Here is a 12,551-nt window from a genome sequence, read left to right on the forward strand (position 1 = left end):
ACAACAAAACATTACAAAATATTTTGTCCCAAGCTGTGCGAGTTTGCGCTCGCAAGCTTGTTTGGCTTACGCGTTAAAGAAACTCACCTCGAGCTTTAAAAAGAGAGAGATGGAGAGAGAGAAAAAGAAAGCTAGCAGCATATGCGGTGCGGCTTTCCAGACTCACAGCGCATATTCTAGAGATGCCCGTTTCTTTCGAGCTTTGCATTGAATGTCAAGTGTTGGTAATTAAACCACGCAGTTGATATCGTTGTCCGCGTATGTCTCATACACTGTGCTCATTCCTAAGAACTGTTAAATCAGTCTCAGACTTGACCGGGAAAACATATACATAACGCTTGTATGGCGCGGCAATTAGACCAACTGACCACATGAAGCCGTGCACTTACATCACACTACACATCAGACATAACGCTCTCCTGATTGCCACGAAATACGAGGGCAGTGCCCTTCTCAGTCAAACCCAGGAATAAGGGACATTCTGCCACCACGTTGCCTATTGACCTTAAGGAATTCGAAAGTCGTGCTATGCACGCACGCACGCACGCACGCGGGCACGTAGAGAGAGAGAGATTCGAAAGCGCTTTTGCGTCAATGTTGTCTCTCTAAGACGGCCAGCTGTCTGCTTGACTGGCAATGAACTGACAATATATCTAAACATCCGGACAAGACATCTGAGCGTTAATAACGTCTGTGATGATTCCGTTGGATATCTTTCGCATGCACCAACGCTCTCCTTCGTGAGGCGCCCTGCAATGGCAACTCCAGGGGATGAGGGTGCCTCTGTAGAGGCTGCGTGATACATATGGCCAACAGGCGCAGCAAAAGCAGTGGCATTACACGAACTTCTGACACGTTCTTCGCTGTCTTTTTTCATCTTATTAGCCGCAGGCTTTACGCAATACAGAGGGTAAGGATGTAAGAACACAAGATAAGTGCAAACAAAAAAATACGACAATAATAAAAACACAAACACGTTGAACGATGAAACAAGATAGTGGTGATATGGCTAGACAAGGTAAACGCATGTCGACGATATGCCAGTGCGACTAAAAAAAATGTGGTTGATCCCTCTGATATAGGAATCGGTATAGAACACGAAAGTGAAACAGTTGGCACATAAGCGGAAGTCTTGGAAAGACTCGCGAACGGGATACATTGTCCGGAGACACTGCATTGCACGCACCGGAGCATCGCGCAAATCACACGTGAACCACAAGCGTTCGCAAACCGTGCAGGCGAAACCGAACGGGTTGTCACTGAATCGTTTGGTGAACTCGCGGTCCGCTGCAGCGAAGGGTGCATGATTTGCGGGTCGTGGACCATCCTGTGGGTGTGCTGGGCATCCGGCGTCGTATTGTCGAGCGGCGTCCCGCTGGCGGGTCGCTTCGACGAAGGTACGATCATTTCGGTCTTGGTTCGGTGTGTGTATGGCAGCCAGTTGGGTCGCGATGCGGTCAACTTCTGGAAAGCGAGAGGCAGAGTTCTCAGCTTGAGCCGTGAACGCGCGAAGACCTCCCGGTCACCCCTGGCGTGTCCATCGCTGCACCAAACTAACTTGCGCGACGTTAGCTCGCCGACGTCGTTGTATTTCGACGGCGCTTAACGCCGCAGTTCTCGTAGTCGGTGCTATCACACTCGTATCAGTAGACAGCGGAGAAACACCGTTGGTGCATATGTAAGCTGCACTACGCTGCACACGCTAGCACAACGCGAAAGACGAAGCACGTAACTGACACACTAATACAACGCGAAAGACAAAGCACGTAACTGAATCGTCACCGAGTCAAATCAGCGCGTATAGCGCGTCGCAATTGCAGCCTCCGCGATCAACTTCAGACACATTTTCAGAGCTCATTGCGGAGGCCACGCTCTGCTGTGCTGAGTAGGGCGAACGCCACCTAGGTGGCGTTGGTAGTGCTTCTTGATGCCTGCGTTCCTTCGAATGCTTGCATCGAGGCGTCATATTCTGAGACCACCGAAGCGTTCACTGTCGGTGCGCGTTAGTGTCATAATGCAGTACTTCTCTTTTCGGCTCGTAGGCGGCGGCACCGCCCCGAGCAAGAGCGCAGGTACACGGAGGAGTGTTAAATATATAAGACGCGTCTGTGTAGCTCTCTGCAAATGCGTTTGTGGCGCAATGGGTTAAGCGCTCGGCGATCTATCGTCGCGGACCGAGAGGTCGTGGGTTCGATTCCCAAATTTTCCATGTTTGTGGAACTTTTTCTTCTGGTTTTTTTCTTTGTATTATGTTCGTGTACATTTTAAGAACGTCATATCCGTGACGGAAATACGTCAGTGAAGTCTTGGTGGACCCCGGCATAAAACACTTTCGTGTTAAAATCAAACTCAATATTAGTGCCAAAATAAAGGCCGTAATTTTAGAGCGCATAGTAGTTTTATAGCTAATAGTTGAAGCACACCAGGTAAAAAAAGGAAGCTGGGAGGAACTGAAAAGTTAGGAGAAGAGGTGGGCTCTACTTATCCATATATTAGCGTACTGTGTAATCTAGAAATGGAATGACCATGGTCGGCAATGCCTCTAAGGAACTGTGGAAGGCGCTTCCCGTCAATGCAAGTGCGTCCGCCGGGGTGGCACAGTGGTTATTGTGCTTGGCTGCTTACCCGAAGGACGCGGGTTTGATCCCGGCCGCGGCGGTCGCATTTCGATGGAGGCGAAATGCAAGAGGCCCGTTTATACAGTGTGAAACCCCAGGTGGCCGAGATTACCCGGAGCCCTTTACTCCAGCGTCTCTCATAGCCTTGGTTGCTTTAGGACAATGAACCCCATAAGCCAAACAACCACCAATGCTAGTGACTGAATGGTACTTCTGGTGCGCGAAATTTACAGTGCCATCAGTACGTTGATGATATTGCAAAGGAAAATAACACGCAAGAGGCAAGGATCATGAAACCAACCTTACATGTTGTGTCCGAGCACGACCTCAAATAACTTTGCAGGCGCAACTTCATGCTGTGCCTAAATAAACACAAAACTTTCAGTAATTAGACGTAACTGTTTAGCTAACTAATCAAACTTTGAAAAATCATATGAGTAACTCGAGACGACTGCGAGTAACGACTTTGATAACACTTTCACAAAAGGAATGCCGCAACTTCACTAAAGTTTGCTTCGAGCTACGTGAAACAACCGGTATACGTGTGCAGTTGCGCGGAGGAGAAAAAATTCTGGCATATATGCCAAGCCATCGCGGAAGCACTGCTGTGCGAAGCAGTCGGCAGGGAGGGGCTATACCGCATTGCTTGAAGCTGAAGAAAGCGTTACAATGCGGAATGTGACAACGGTGGCTTGAGCGGGCTGTTAAGTCACGCCTTCCAAAACTAGCATGCGGCTTTAGCCGGCTCCCCGCAGACTGCTTCGCATAACATCGATTCCCAACTCCCCCATCCCTATCCGCAGTGTAGGGTGGCGTACCGGTCCTTCTAGAATGGTTAACGTCCCTGCCTCTCTCCTGTTCTTTCCTTCCTTCCCACAACATGAATTGTATAAGTCTTTGGACTATTAAAACAATACTTTTCACAATAAAATTGGAATAATTACCCATGACGTCACTGTGGCAGCCACAGTGACGTCGCTTGCCCTCACCACGCCTTGAAGGCAGTACGGGCTGCGGTCTTCAGCAATTCACGTATTTAAAACCTTTTAATATTATAATAATTGTTGGGGTTTAACGCCCCAAAACCACAATATGATTATGAGGAGCGCTGTAGCGGAGGGCTCCGGAAATTTTGACTACCAGGGATCATATAACGTGCACCTAAATCTAAGTACAGGGGCCTCAAGCATTTTCGCCTCCACCGAAAATGCAGCCGCCGCCGTATTTAAAACCTTTTTACAAAGGCATTTAATAAAAGGAGTTACGATATGCATTCAATGGGTTCATACACGATCGTCAAAACACTTTGAGGATCCCTTTAGTAAAACCAGGTAAAACTATTATGACAACCTCATGAGGTACCCATATGCCCATTTTTATGTACCCATTTTTATGTGATTCATGTCTTGAAAAATATCATATACATGCTGCATCATTCATTTCATGGCGTACCGTTCGTCTGTGATATGCATATATATCATTCCATGCACATTCTCATATATGTATACCCAGTCAATGCAATAGTAAAGGCAAGACCACGACAGCATCAGGACGACGCAAAATGAAGAGATAGATAGATAGATAGATAGATAGATAGATAGATAGATAGATAGATAGATAGATAGATAGATAGATAGATAGATAGATAGATAGATAGATAGATAGATAGATAGATAGATAGATAGATAGATAGATAGATAGATAGATAGATAGATAGATAGATAGATAGGTTCGCCAAAAATGCATGACATTTAAAAACTTACGCTGTACACGCAAAGCACCCTAGCAGTTGAGCGGGAGCTATTCCGTGAGGGAACAGCAGTAGCAGCCACAGTCAGCAAAACGCAGACCCCCAGGTTGGCTTAAAATGCTCCCGATACGACGGAGCATCTGGCACGCTTCGACAACGACAAATGCAACTGTGTGTTGGTAATGATGATGATGATAACATCTTTACTTGTAATAAAATTTTAGGAATACCTGCTGACTTTGATGGCCAGAAGCCCCTGGCCGCCTGCAGCCTCAGCCGCTTTTCTGTTTGATTGCGCCGAGCGCGAACCTCGCGAGCACCGAGCGCGAGAGACGTGCGCGTGCTATGCGACGTTGGCAATGAAAGAAAAAGAAGACTGGCGTCACATAAAAAAAAATTCATCGAGCCACATTTACTTTTACCAATTATATGACTTCATAAACCTGGAGGCGATTGTCGTATGCATATATTAAAACAGTGTAAAAGGGCGTATAGCAAAGAAAATACACAACGCTTCACTTATTCTTTATTTGGCACTTTGCTTTGGTTGCTTTTTTCGGCGCTGAAAACCTGGCGGCGAAGACGAAGAAGCAAAAGAAATCGTCGGCTCTGCCACGTGCTCTTAGTGAGAGGACTCTGCACGCGCCACTAAGAAGATCGTTCATCGAACGTCGTGGTTTCAGCTAGGGACTGCCTTGTGTTCGTCCAAGTCGCTCGCCGTTCGCAACCTGCCCAGTACGAAAGGAGTGCGAGGCAACGGAATCGTGGACCACCAGTGTGAACAGGTGAAGTTGGACGAGCTCTCCAACTTGCCATCAATCTTCACTCGTTGGGTGAGTTCGACGGCCAAACAGCATCATTTGCACGAACCGGCTGCATGCGAGACCTTTGGTGCGTTTGACACCGCCAAGGAAGGAGCCATGGGCGCTTTCATCTCCTGCTTCTGGCCCCAGTGCGCAGATGGCGTGTCTGAGGGTCCTCGGATGCCCGTCTCAGACTACGTCCCGACGCACCGATGCGCTGCGTGCAACTTTGGGGAGATCGACATGCCGCCACGTGTGGAGCAATCCGCGTCGTCACTCATGCCGCCAACCCCGCCTCCCCAGTCCCGGTACGCCACCAGGTCGACGAGGGTGACCTTCAGCCATGAATGACAACTTGGACTGAATAGCAACGTGCTGTTACTCTTGTGGCGAGAAAATCGCAGCAATAATGATAGTTCTTGCACTCTGGTTTGCTCATACGAGTCCTTTCAGTGACTGCCAACCTGATTTTCTGCGCTGTTGCTCGTTACGTATAATGACCGGGTGCTTTACTGAACCGCAGAAGTCGGTCGTCGATAAAGAAAATACTCACCTCCGGACGCGTACTTTGGTATTATACCCTAACTGATTTTTTACTCCATTGGCATCCCCCAGACGACTGCTGAAGTTTAAACAATTTAAACCCCTCCAAGTCCGTTCTTTACAGCAATAGTGTAGTGCGTATACTGCATTCTACACTTACTTAAACGGTCTTATACGCTTTGATTTTCTTGCTGGTGTCAGGCGAATTGTCGTGATTCGTTCATCGAACGTTATGTAATCAGCAGTAGTGGTCATCGTCCTTTCTGAATGCAGCCAGCGTTCTCAACCTGTGGTTTGCTTTTGTTTTACGTGAATAGATGGCGAGTAAGTTCGGCAGCATGTCGGCTTTATTACAGCGAAAGCTGTTATGAGATCATTTCACCGGCCGTTTTTGGCGCCGTAGTTGTCCGCCGCCGCCGCCGCCGCCGCCGCCGGTGTCCGTAACCAGTATCGCTCAAAATAAGAAAAAAAACAAAATAAGAAGAAATTCTAGGATGGAACGAGGTTCGAACCTGGGCCCTCTGCGTGTGAGCCCAGTATTCAACCTCTGAGCCATGCCGGTGGTTGAAACTGCTTTGCAAAAAGGTCCTATACAGGCTTCGTGTCGGGAACGTACCACATCAGCATATGCAATATAGCGTGGTAGAAGAGTAAAATAAGCACCAAGCGTCGCACAACGCGAATTCTATAACCAGGCGTCACACAATGCGAATTGCGCAACGAGTAGGTTGTTGATTGCTTCCAACCCATTACAAAGGTCTCTGCCATAATTCTTCGTCGTCATCAGGCACAGCATCAACAAAGTGCGCATAATGCCTTGCATGCGTTTAGCAGATAGCACGGCTCTCCGTAGAATGACGAAAAATGGCACAGTGCCTGCTGCCCTACTTCTCAAAAATTACAATGATTTATAGCGTAGTGGGTTCCTCGCAAGTGCACTTGTATTGGTTGCCAAGGAAGCCCATAAGCGCATGATCCATTTTCTCGGGGTCTCAGTAAAGTTCTTCGCACCCCTCCCCCGTCTCTCTCCCACCTCAGCGTATGTTATACAGCATGACGGCAGAGGGAAATAGCGACCGGGCGTCACCCAGTGCAAATTACATAACTGGTGGGCCGTTTAAAGCTTCCAACCCATTACAAAGGGCTGAGCCGTAATTCTTCATCGTCATCAGTCGTCGCATCAACAAAAGTGCACATAATCCCTTACAGACGTGTAGCTGGTGCCTCGCTTCTCCGCAGAATGACGAATAATTGCTTAGTAGGCGCTTCCCAACTTCACGAAAATTTGATTTATGGCGTAGTGGGTACCTTTCTAGTGTACTTGTATTGTAGCCCCAAGAGAACTTACAACGGGCTCTTGAAACGCCGCTCTTCCAGCTTTCGCTCTGACTGTGCTGCGGTTTCAGCGCAGGCCTGGCGTTTTTTTTTTTTTTCCAAAGACTAGAGGCGTACATACCTGCCGTTTCACCCAAAATTAAGCATAATATAGTCTGTCGAATGGCGGCAGTTAAAAAACTCATCTCATCCGAGTCCAGCTCTCATGCACCAAATACACCCAGATATATACGCGACAGGCGATTGCAGACGTTGCAACTCTATAGAGCCACCCTATAGCATATTCGATGGCAAAGTCCAGATATAATAATCAATAACTGATGCAGCCTCAAACAGCGATCGCCTCCGCGCGCACTGGGAGTCTGCGTTGCTCACCTCGGGCCTGGGACACCAACTCTGGGCCATCCAGTGAAGTAGGTGCCGGGTCCCGGATGAAGTATAGGGGAAGTAGGTGTTTTGGTGAAGTAGGTGTTTTTACCAAAAATAAATAACGAAAATAGGTGTTTTTCTCGAATAGTCAAAGTTCTCAGCAAGTGCCCCCCCCCCCCCCCGAAAAAAATTCCTGGCTACGGGCCTGCACTCAGCTGGTGTAAATCTACTTTTCTTTCTGAGTGGAGATAAGCGGAGGGGGCGGGTCCAGGGAGATGGCTTCGTAGTCGGATACTGGACGGGCGTCCTAGCGCATCGTTTAATTTATCGGAATAAGTGCAATGTCTCGTGAACAGGGCCAAGTTGTCGGCTCAGGCAGACGGCATCCTAGACTATATAGGGCGCCGCCCACCTCGGCGGACTCTGCCGTCGGCGCTCTCTCTCTCTCTCTCAAAATAAAAGTTATTCCTTCCTTCCAGCCTATATGGCACACAGAAATTTCGGAGGGGGAAGAGGAGAGCATCTGCACGGTGTGCCCTCTACCCCTGCATGCGCCCTGAGTGATGCATGTCCATCCAACACTTGATATGACAAGAGGGGAGTATTACCTGATCCCCTCCCGTTTTTAAGAGATGCGAACGATTGTTTCAACGTTCACTATGAAGAATGTTCGATTCATTCAACGACTGTTGAGTTGCTTAATTGTGACGTCGTCACCGATCGCTTTTCTATCTTTTGCTCTAATTTGCCGTTCCTGCATCATTCATTTGTCACCTTGGTAGCGCTGCCGCATAACAATGACTTAGGTGTACAAACCTCACATATGAAATTAGCATTACTCGCAGAAACAAAAAAGGCAACAAAATAAGTGGACGTGTCCATGAATTCCTCTTTCGTTGAAAGAAAAACGATTTAACGAAAATTAAAACTTAATTCCACTATATTGCCACGCTTATAAAAAAAAAGCAGGTCTCACCGAGATTTGAACTCGGATCGCTGGATTCAGAGTCCAGAGTGCTAACCGTTACACCATGAGACCGCATTCTTCCGACGCCGGGAATCGGACCCGGGCCTCCTGGGTGAGAGCCAGGTATCCTAGCCAATAGACCACGCCGGAGATGAGCATCGATTGCACATATGGGCTAAAACTGGCGTCGTTATACACGTGGAGAGCAATGTATGTTAGGCTGTCTCGCATTTAAGAATAAGAAACGAAGAAATAGCAAGAAAAATTAATATCGCGTATAGCCGCACATGCGTTCGGAACAAAAATTGGGGGACGCTTAAGCTTCGCCTTTAAGAGTTGAACGCGATAGCGATATCCGGCCCCATCCTCATCGTGCTCTGTTTCGCTTGTCATTATGTTCAGTCGCCCGGTCTCACACACACGCACAAACACACACACTCGACATACCTATAGTAAAGGTAAAGGTTTCCGCCCTCTTCAACAGCACTTTTATGACAACAGTGTACCCACTACGTCTGTGTAAGAGAATGCGCGCACTAATGTGTATTTCAGTAAAACTTCTTTTGGGCCTAGTTGGTTCATAATCCTAGAAGTACATTTACAGCGCAAACGCAAAGACGCACCACAAAGAAAGAAAAGACACACACAAGCGCTGACTATCAACTGATATCAACTGAGTGATATCAACTGAGTGTTGATAGTCAGCGCTTGTGTGTGTCGTTTCTTTCTTTGTGGTGCGTCTTTGCGTTTGCGCTGTAAATGTACACTGTAAAAAAATTTTCTTGAAAAAAACAGAAATTGTCTGGCAGCTGGCCTGCCAGAAAATTTCTATTCTCTTTCTGTTTTCTGTTTTTACGTTTTTGTAATTTTACATGTCTCTTCTGTTCCTGCTAACAGAAAATTTCTGTAATTTACATGGTATTTTCTGTTTTAAAACTTAATTCGTATACTATAGATCGCCACGTTTAAGGAAAAAAAAAACAGGTCTCACCGAGATTTGAACTCGGATCGCTGGATTCAGAGTCCAGAGTGCTAACCGTTACACCATGAGACCGCATTCTTCCGACGCCGGGAATCGAACCCGGGCCTCCTGGGTGAAAGCCAGGTATCCTAGCCACTAGACCACGCCGGAGGTGAGTACCGATTGCACATATGGGCTAAAGCTGGCGTCGTTATACACGTGGAAACAATGTTAAGTTGTCTCGCATTTGAAAATAAGAAACGAAGAAATAGCAAGATAAAAATTAATATCGCTTAGAACGACGCATGCGTTCGGAACAAAACCGGAAGGTGGCTTTCGATGAGGAAGACGAGCGACATCCCTGGGATGCACTTATTATTATTAATTGTTTTTGAGGGTGTCCGTATGCAATCGTCCTTGTTTCTTTTTTCCTTTTTTTTTTAAACGTGGGAGGCTGAGCTCGCCTCAGAGGACCTGGACCAACAACGACGTCTCGTCGCCAGGGCCAAAGAGGCAGCGAATGCCAGAGGGTTCCTGGAATGAGGAGACCTTCCACCTAGGGTAGACGCGGGACTAGCACCGCGATACCATTTCGAACAATAAACGTCTATTCATCCTCCCTTTTTTATTTTCGCGTTGAAATCTTCCGCTAATTGAGCGCCCGATTCTTCGTTGCGCCTAATGGACGGTTTGCACCGTACATTAACACATAGATGGTTTGCTCGCATGTTAACATAGATAGATAGATAGATAGATAGATAGATAGATAGATAGATAGATAGATAGATAGATAGATAGATAGATAGATAGATAGATAGATAGATAGATAGATAGATAGATGGATAGATAGATAGATAGATAGATAGATAGATAGATAGATAGATAGATAGATAGATAGATAGATAGATAGATAGATAGATAGATAGATAGATAGATAGATAGATAGATAGATAGATAGATAGATAGATAGATAGCCAGGTTCTTTGCATATAAAAAGCAAATGCTCTTGATAAGCCGGAACATCCGGCACGCTTCGACAATGGCAGACAATTGTGACTTTCTGATGATAATGATGAAGATGATAAAATCTTTATTTGTAATAAAATTTTAGGGATTCCGGGTGAGTGAGGTGGCCGGAAGCACCTGGGCACCGGCGTCCTCAACGGCCTTTCTGCTTCATAGCGCCGAGCACGCGGGGCTCGCGAGCCCCTCGCGAGAGAGGCGAGCGCGTGCCGAGCGACGTTGGCAAATTAAAGAAAAAGAAGACCAGCGTCCCTTCTTTTTTAAATTCCATCTTGTGAAATTTGCTTGTAGCAAAGGCTTTGTTTCTTTCGACCAATTATGACTTCATAAGACTGTGAGATAATTGTCGTATACATATATTAAAACAGTGTAAAATGGCACATAGAAAAAATAAGTACACGACGCTTCACTTATTCTTTATTTGGCATTTTGCTTTGGTTCCTTTTCTCGGCCGCTGAGAACCTGGCAACGACGACAAAGAAGCAAAAGAAGTCGTCGGCTCTGCACGTGCTCTTAGTGAGACGACTGTGCACGTGCCACCAAGCAGAACGTTCATCGAACGTCGTGGTTTCAGCTATAGGGACTGCCTTGTGTTCGTCCAAGTCGCTCCCCGTTCGCAGCCTGCCCAGTACGAAAGGAGTGCGAGGTAACGGCGTCGCGGATCGCCAGTCTGAACACGTGAATTTGGACCAGCTCTCCAACTTGCCATCGAGCTTCACTGGTTCGGTGAGATCGACTCCCGAGCAGCATCATTTTTACGAACCGGCTGCGAGATCGGTGGTACTTCGACAACCCCAAGGAAGGAGCCATGGGCGCTTTCGTCTCCTGCTTCTGGCCACAGTGCGCAGATGGCGTCTTTGAGGCTCCTCGGATGGCCGTCTCAGACTACGTCCCGACGCACCGATGCGCTGCGTGCAACTTTGGGGAGATAGACATGCCGCCACGCGTTGAGGCATCAGCATCGTCACCCACGCCGCCAACCCCGCCTTCCCAGCCCCGGAACGCAACCAGGTCGAAGAGGGTGACCTTCAGAGATGAATGACAACTTAGACTGAATAGGAACGTGCTGTTCCTCTTGTGGCGAGAAAATCGCAGTAATAATGATTGTGCTTGCTCTCTGGTTTTCTCACACGTAACAAACGTTTCAGTGACTGCGAACCGTTTTTTATGCGCTGTTACTCGTTAAGTATAGTGACCGTATGCTTTAATGAACCGCAGCATAGTAGATTGTCGAAGTAGATAATATTGTTATCCTGACTTCCGGACACCGTACATTGGTATTATGCCCTAACTCGTCTTTTAGTCGATTGGCGTACCCCACCAGACTGCTGAAGTTTAAACCACTAGACGCCCGTTCTCTATAGTAATAATGCAGTGTATATGATACATTCTGCATTTAATTGAACAACCTTATATAATTTGATTTTCTTGCTTGGATCCGGCAACTTGCGTCACATGTTTATCGAATGTTACGGTCGGTAGTGGTCGGCGTCTTTTTGAATGCAGCCAAGATTCTGAACATGTGGTTGTTCTTGTTTTACGTGAATAAACTGCGTGTGAATTCGGCAGCATGTCGGCTTTTTTTTTTCTTTTTCCAAAGACTACATTCAGTGGTGCTGCTCCTAAACGGCCATCCATTAAAGCCATCAGCTTCAATTGCAGCGAAGCTGTCTTAGTCTGCCCTGAGCCGTCGTCGTAACAGTAGTAGCAGCAGTATAGTATACAGTAGTAGTAGTAGTCACGCAGGTCGCGTGACCAGAAAGGGAGTGAATGATGATGATTAGAGGCGTGCATTCCCGCCTTCATCATCATCATCATCGTCATTATTATTATTATTATTATTATTATTATTATTATTATTATTATTATTATTATTATTATTATTATTATTATTATTATTATTATGTGATGTCTTCTATTGAACTTGTGATATCTCCTCATAGTGGACACAGAATTATTGTTCTTGGGGATTTCAATGTACCTGGAATTGACTGGAGTACGCTTACCTTTTCTCATTACAATCATTTCATAGAGAAAAAGTGCAGCCTGCTCTTGGACTTTCTGGCGTTTAATTCCCTACTGCAACATAACTCAGTCGTCAATTCCAGTGGCAACGTCTTAGACCTGTGTGTGTCAAACGATCAACCCCTTGAAGTTTCCCGCTCCAGCATCTCTCTTGTAC

General features: G+C 46.7%; 4 non-coding genes across 4 annotated transcripts; all 4 read right to left on the reverse strand.

The window, feature by feature from the left end:
• Positions 1-8,385: 8,385 nt before the first annotated feature.
• Trnaq-cug (transfer RNA glutamine (anticodon CUG)) lies at positions 8,386-8,457 on the reverse strand. The gene has a single exon. It is a non-coding gene; the product is annotated as a tRNA-Gln (tRNA).
• Positions 8,458-8,463: 6 nt separating this feature from the next.
• Trnae-cuc (transfer RNA glutamic acid (anticodon CUC)) lies at positions 8,464-8,535 on the reverse strand. The gene has a single exon. It is a non-coding gene; the product is annotated as a tRNA-Glu (tRNA).
• An 832-nt stretch (positions 8,536-9,367) lies between these two features.
• Trnaq-cug (transfer RNA glutamine (anticodon CUG)) lies at positions 9,368-9,439 on the reverse strand. The gene has a single exon. It is a non-coding gene; the product is annotated as a tRNA-Gln (tRNA).
• Positions 9,440-9,445: 6 nt separating this feature from the next.
• Trnae-uuc (transfer RNA glutamic acid (anticodon UUC)) lies at positions 9,446-9,517 on the reverse strand. Its single transcript has one exon. It is a non-coding gene; the product is annotated as a tRNA-Glu (tRNA).
• Between the last annotated feature and the right edge of the window lie 3,034 nt (positions 9,518-12,551).

This window comes from Rhipicephalus sanguineus, chromosome 1, assembly GCF_013339695.2.
Source record: "Rhipicephalus sanguineus isolate Rsan-2018 chromosome 1, BIME_Rsan_1.4, whole genome shotgun sequence".
Lineage (NCBI taxonomy): Eukaryota > Metazoa > Arthropoda > Arachnida > Ixodida > Ixodidae > Rhipicephalus > Rhipicephalus sanguineus.